The sequence below is a fragment of the Camarhynchus parvulus genome, chromosome Z (assembly GCF_901933205.1).
Source record: "Camarhynchus parvulus chromosome Z, STF_HiC, whole genome shotgun sequence".
Classification (NCBI taxonomy): Eukaryota; Metazoa; Chordata; class Aves; order Passeriformes; family Thraupidae; genus Camarhynchus; species Camarhynchus parvulus.
This window is the reverse complement of record NC_044601.1, coordinates 8,212,208-8,219,210: the sequence shown is the minus strand read 5'-3', so window position 1 is coordinate 8,219,210 and position 7,003 is coordinate 8,212,208.

Here is a 7,003-nt window from a genome sequence, read left to right as displayed (position 1 = left end):
AACTAAGTCACAGCTGTGGTTCCCAGAGTTACACTATATGTTCAGTGTTGTACAAAATAGGACGGGCTTCAGTAAACGTGAAGTCAAGGGTGCTAGGATTTAAACTGATCCCATATAAAGCGTTGCGCTATCTTGATATGAAGCCTCAGTGATGCTTAACAAGCCTGTGCACTTTCTGATGTTCTTGTGTTAACGTGATGATAGGAGGATCTCTGAAGAACACCACCACCTTTGAACTGTTCTGAATGGAGAAGGCATTTGTCAGCCAACTGTCTACAAGGAATTGAGTGACACCTTTAAGAGAACTTAGGCACCAGAAATAAAACTAGAAATATGCAGAACAAAGCAAGAACATCTAAGAGTTGGCTAGAGGGTTGCTATCATATCTTAAAAACAGGAGCATGTCTCCCTATGCTTTTGCTGGGTGTTGTGCGGAGTGTTTAATTCTGCCTTTAGTTGCGCTACAGCAGAAACCACACCTGGCCAATCCCAAGAAGCAGCAGTGGGAAGACACATGCTGAAGCCTTTCTCTATGCAATGACATTTAGTAATACCTAGACAAATTGACAGTGTGCTGAAGCTTTTTCTTAAACAGGCGTTAACTGCCATTTGCTGCATATAAACCCCAAGTTATTGCTCCTTTGTTAAATCCTGAGCCACATCCACCGAAGGGTTGGGTGGGTGAGAGGGCTGAGCATTGCTGGAAGCTTGTATTGACAGACATGAGATGTGGCTGCTAATGAAAGCTGTCTGTTTGTTCACTGTGACCATTACCTCAGGAACTGGAGGGTTATTTTGTCTGTATCGAGATAGAAATATCCATCAATTTTGTTTCCAATGCCAGGTTGTCCAGTTGCTGCTTTATAGACAGGTAAAGGAACAGGAATATTTTTAGCAGATTTCAAGAAAAAGAAAAGCTGGGAAGGAAGGAAAGCAGAGAGAGAACTGCTGCTCCTCAAAGTGTTTCTGGTCAAGAACATTTGAGATGCAGAAGGGACTAGTAGGAAAAGTGGGACAACATGAACAATGACACAAATCCACCAGAGAGATGGTAAGAGAGCCAGGGATGGCTGGTCACATTAATTGATAAGAAGGTGTGGAACATGATCATGTTCACTTTGGAAAGGTTATCTAATCAAGGACCTTGTCAAATGGGATACTAAGGAAAAGTCAGGAAAGGGAAAGTCAGAAATTAAAATTGAGGGTTGCAAATCTGACAGGCAGTCCTGCAAGAGGAGTAGGAATTGATGGTTATGATTCCCTTCAACTTGACACATTTTATGTCTAGTCTGTGACAGAAGGACAACAAAACAACCCTGTCAATCACAGCAAGTGCAGGGGCTCTGGGGAAACTGCATCAAAACAGAACTTTGCACTTAGTGAGGCTGGAATCTTGAGGGTCTGGGGTGTTGAGTGCTGGTGCAATAGTGCCAGCTGATGGGGCAATGCACAGAGGTCTCAGCCTGGTGCTGGCTATGTCCTCCCCAACCCAGGTCTGTACATGTATTCCCCAGCAAACGAGAAACTGAACCGGCGAGAAAGTGGGAGGCTTCAGGTCTGGGCAGGGGTGTCACATGGGCAGAGGGTGGGTGCTGGTTTTGAGGGGGACACAGAAGCCTGGAGTGTGCCCATGGGCCAGTGTGCAAGTGCTGCATGCTTGCAGTGAGCACCATACTGAGCCAGATGGTGAGCAGGGGACCCATATGGAGTCAGCGTGTCAGGGTCCAGAATAGGTTCTGGGGTACCCTTGACTATGCCTGTGGTGTAGTAGGCAACTATGCTCTTGACATTCATTAAGTGCTAGTACTGAAGTATGAATGGTGATGCCATTCCTCCTGCCAGTGCAGGAGATCTCAGATGTAGTGAGTGACTGGCGCATGAATTAAAGATTGTGTTGGTAAAAGCAGAGCTAGCCTATTTTTCTAATAAATTGGTACTTGAAGATTCACACCAGCACTCAAATACTTTTGGTATTCCCAGCTCCAATGTGACACTTCTGTTTGGTTTCTGCATGCTGAAATTTGAATCTGCTAAATACCAGATATCAGTTGGAAATCAGCTAAAACTGTCAGTGGAGCAGCTGAGGGTTCTAGCTGATGTGTATCTGGAGTGCTGCAGTATCATGTGATCTCTGATTTTCCTTGCTTTCTTTTTTCAATACAAACTTCTGAAGAATTTGGCTTCTGCCCAGAATTTGATCAAAATGAAGAAAGGATAGAAGATGGAAGGGCTGTGACAAGGAGGCATATCGATAGCAGTTTCGCTAATGAATAGCATGACATGTTTTGAATCACCAGTTGCGGTCATAAAGTGCAAGGGCTGAAGAATTGAAACATTTACTTGCCTTTGCATTCCTTGAGTTTTAAATTCAGGAATGACTACAGAAGTATCCTGTAATACCCCAGCTGCCACTGCTCAAAAGCACATTCTCTGTGTGTAACTGTCTTCTCCCCATGGTGACAAAACTGATGTTGTGAACAGACAAGAAGTAATTAGGACGTCTTGTTCCTTCTTTTTAAGCTGAAGATTGCTGATTTGATTCACATTGTCTTACAAGCTTTGATGTGTGAAATAAGGTTCTTCTTCATAGGCTACCATCCTGACTCTTTTTACTAATATTCCTTTGCTGCAAATGCATAACATTTGGTGATAGGAATTAGAAAACAGGCAAGAAAGAGGAATCATGTACGCCTTTTTTTTTAAACCAAACTTCTGCTACTATATCACTAATTTTTTTTTTACTAACATTGCTGAAAATCTATTTCCACCTGATCTTAGTATTGCCGGCAGGGGGTCTATGTACAAATCACAAACGGGATTGGACTGCTGGGGAAGGCGTCTCAAGCTGTTATATTTTCCAGCATCAGTCTCATTACATGTTTATGATAATTGGAAGATACCAGTAGCTCACATCCCCAACAGCAGACAAAGAACTAAATATTACAACTTACTTTAAAAGTTTTTTGACTAATCACACAAATCAAAATCATATTGACAGTAGTTCTATCCAACTACTACAAGCATGCATACCTTTTGTCAAAACAATGCTTGCTTATTTTGAACATACTTGTTTATAAGTCTTAAAATATAACACACAGAACTCCATTATCAAGCTTAGGACCTCCTAATATCTTGTTAAATATACTTCTCTGTGGCTTAGGGACTTATTCTAGCCAAGCATTAATACACAGACCATTATTCTATTTGTTCTTACTTTCTACTTCTTATATCATTTTTCTGCTGACAAATCTTATGGCTATTACTTAGCTCTAATTGCAGTATTGCTGTCTCTGAGGCCTGTCTTTTCCAGCTTTCCCAAAACCCTCTGATTTTAAGGATTCCCACAATTCCCCCTCTCGAAGATAAAAACAAAGATTAACAGATAAAGGAGCTATATAGATGAGCAGAAACATGGGTTGTGTGCCAAGCTCATGGAAGCCTTTTGCACAGACAAACACAGGGCCAGAAGGTTTGTCTTGCTTGCCTGCATTCACTCAGCTAGGTGTTATAATACCATGGGTCCTTAAAGCATGCTTTCTTTGCTATTCTTAGGGATGTGTACTAATGTCAGTCCCTCGGAATTTGTTTTGGAATCTAAACTCAATTTACATTCATTACTGTCCTGGTTTGGGCTGGGATTGAGTTTATTTCTTCCCAGGAGCTGGTACAATGGCATGTTTTGGTTTTAGGAGGAGGATAACATTGGTAATACACAGACATTTTAGCTGTTGCTGGATAGTGCTTAACCTAAGTCAAGGGCTTTTCAGCTTCTCATGCTCTGATAGTGAGCAGTCCAGGGGGCACAAGGATTTGGGTGGGGGCACAGCCAGGATAGCCAAACCCAAGTGACCCAAGGGATATCTCCAACCATAGGGTGTCATCGTCAGCATTTAACCCTGCAGGGGTGTTGTGGTTTGACACTGGCCAAATGCCAGGCATCCATAAAAGCCACTCACTCACCCTCCCCTGCTGCAGCTGGGCAGAGGAGAGAAAATTTGATGAAGGGTTCATGACTTGAGATAAGGGCCAGGAAAAAACACTCCAAGGGCAAAACAGGCTGAATTTAGAAATATCAAGTGAATTTTTTACTGACAAAACCAGAGCAGGAAAATGAGAAATAAAATAAGCCCTTAAAAATACCTTTTTCCCCCTAACACTTCCTTCCTTCCAACCAACAGGGGGTGGGGGTCAGCTCATCACACAAGGTTTTCTTCTGCTTGGCTTAGGGAGAGAAGCCATTCCCTCGTGAGACCATGGTCTCCCTTCCCATGGGAGGCAGTGATCTGAGAATTTCTCCAGTGTGGTTCCCATCTCACAAGCAGCAGTCCTCCCAAAACAGCTGTGGTGGGGGGACACTCTTCCATGAGGTGTAGTCCTCCAAGGACAGGCTGCTCCACTTTGAAAGCAAGGGTCCCTTTTCTCCACCAGGTCTCCCACTGCATCACAGCCTCCTCTGGGCATCCGCCCACTCTGGCTTGGGCACTCCTCCAAGGTCTGCAGGTGGATCTCTGCATCCCTGTGGATCCCCATGGGCTGCGGACACACAGCTGCTTCACCATGGGCATCTCCACGGCCTACAAAGGAATGTCAGCTCCAGCACCTGAAGCACCTCATCCCCTTCCTTCTGCATTGACCTTGGTGTCTCCATGTTGTTTCTCTCTCAGGTTCTCGCCTCCTCTTCTACAGCTGGAATTAAAACTGCACCACCACCTTTGTTTTTGATTTCTTCTTAAATATGTTATCACAGAAGCATTACCATGACCTCTAATTGGCCCAGCCTTGGCCAGCAGCATATCCATCCTCAGAGCCATTAGGGATTGTTTCCACCAGACATTGTGGAAGCTTCTAGCAGCTTCTCACAGAAGCCACCTCTATGGCCCCCATTCTACCAAAAATCAGGCCATGCAAAACCAACACAGACAAGAAAGAAGAAGGGAGGGACAGCATTCATATTCTTGAGTTCTGGTTAGGCATGAAGGAGTCTTGTTATAATGGGTTTGTCTGAGCACCTTCCTGCCCATGGAATGTGGGGATTTAATTCCCTGATTCACTTTGCTTGTGTACTTTTTCTTTGCCTATTAAACTGTCTTCATCTAAACCCAAGGGTTTTAACTTTTACCCTTCCATTTCTTTCCCCCATCTCACTGAGAGGAAGTTAGCAAGTGGCTGTGTGGGTCTGAGTTGTCAGCTGTGATGAAATCAAGACAATTGTACATGAACGTTGTCTTGACATTACCATTATGCTTAAGTCTTACCTCTTGATGATGCTACCATTCGTCCAAGTATATGAGTCATTACACCTTACCAATGTATGATTTGTAAGACTGAATTCACCAAACTTTGGGGTCATATCTTGACTCTCCATTTCATCATCGCAGTGTTGAGGTGATCTTGGTTCATCTTCTTTTAAAAGCAGATGGTCCCTATTCTTGTAAGTTCCTTGTGGATTTCATGCAATAGCCACAGTCTTTGTTCTTTTTCTACCAAAATTACTGCTTCTAGTTCTTTGTGCTGTGGATATTCATGCTCTTTCTGGTGTACATGTTCTCTGTTTCTCCTTTCTGTTCCTATCCAATCATCTTCAGTTTTGGGTCCATCATGACAAGATACTTGTCTGTTGATGAGGCAGCATCGGTGGCAACTGAGATAGGTCTAAGAGTGAGAGTTAGACTCAGCTGTACAGGGGGGTACCTGATCTCGGGGCTCCTCAAACAGTAGCCACCAGCCTCATCCAGACCTGGAAGCTCTTGGCAGCCAACCAGCAAAGAGGGGACAGTGCCAGAAGCAGCAAGGGAGATTTAAATGGTTCTAGGGAGTGCAAACGATCCAGAACGAGGAGAACGGGAGTGAGCAAATGGGAACGTGCCATATCAGTTTCTATGGACAGGATAAGCAGGAAGGGCTGCTCTTCAGCACTCTGTGAGTGGCCAATAGAGGCAGATAACAGACCAAATAGTTGGTGAAGGACACAAAGAGATCTTTTCAGCACCAATCTTAATAGTGTAACCTCTCTCAAGTATAGTTCTGGCATGCCACAGAGCTGCTCTGGTTTTGGCATGGCCCTGTAGCTGCTGAAGTCACTTCACCAGCCATGTCAGAGGCCTCCAGACAGCCAGACCCGCTGATGCTACATACAACTCTTCAAGTCTCAGGTTATCAGGAGCGCTGGATGCCTCTCTGTGAGGCTCAATGATTCCTTTTTCAGGTGTTATCAATGTGCTGCATCAGCAGATGAAGAAACAACAAAGGGAAGTGAATACACAGTATTCAAGAGAATGAGAACTTGATGAATTCTCAGAGGTGCTACAGCCTAAGGAGTCCTGAACTTCTGTTTTAGTAAAGAGCCAGATGGATTCAGAACACTGTCATGTATCTAGTCAATGGCCTATTGAACAGGAGAGCTGGAAGCTGGTCTCTGCCAGTTCTAGAAGAAAAGCTCTTCCTCCTGAAAACATGATGATGACCAGTAGGACTGGCACTTTTTAGAACAGGTAGGAAGGCCTGGAACCAGAAAGACAGTCAACGGATGAGGTGTATGAAGGTACTTCTGGGATGGAGTGGGACCAACTACAGCAACACAATCTACTTCTGCGTCACACCCTGATTTAGGAGGAGAAGAATAGTTCTCATGATTCCCTTCTAAGGGCTCTCTGATTATCTGTTACTGGTTCTTCAAGTCAGCAGTGATGAGACAACAAAGAGAAGTCTGAGGGTAAAAGGAATTTCAAGACCTAGGGATGATTTGTTGAAGGATCAGGACCACAGATAATGTTTTCCATGGTCCTTTCAGTACCAAGGAATAGTATTGAAAGAAACAATATTCAAAGGAACAGGCAGATCCATCAGATCAACACTGCGCTTTGGGGCTGGTGTCATTAGAATAATGTTGGGTATTGGAATATAATCCCAATATTACCAGGTGGAACGTACCTGGGCTGGTCTGGCCCTCGCTGCCTGACCAAAGGCGGCAGCCGTGGTGTTACACCCCAGAGATACCTTTGGT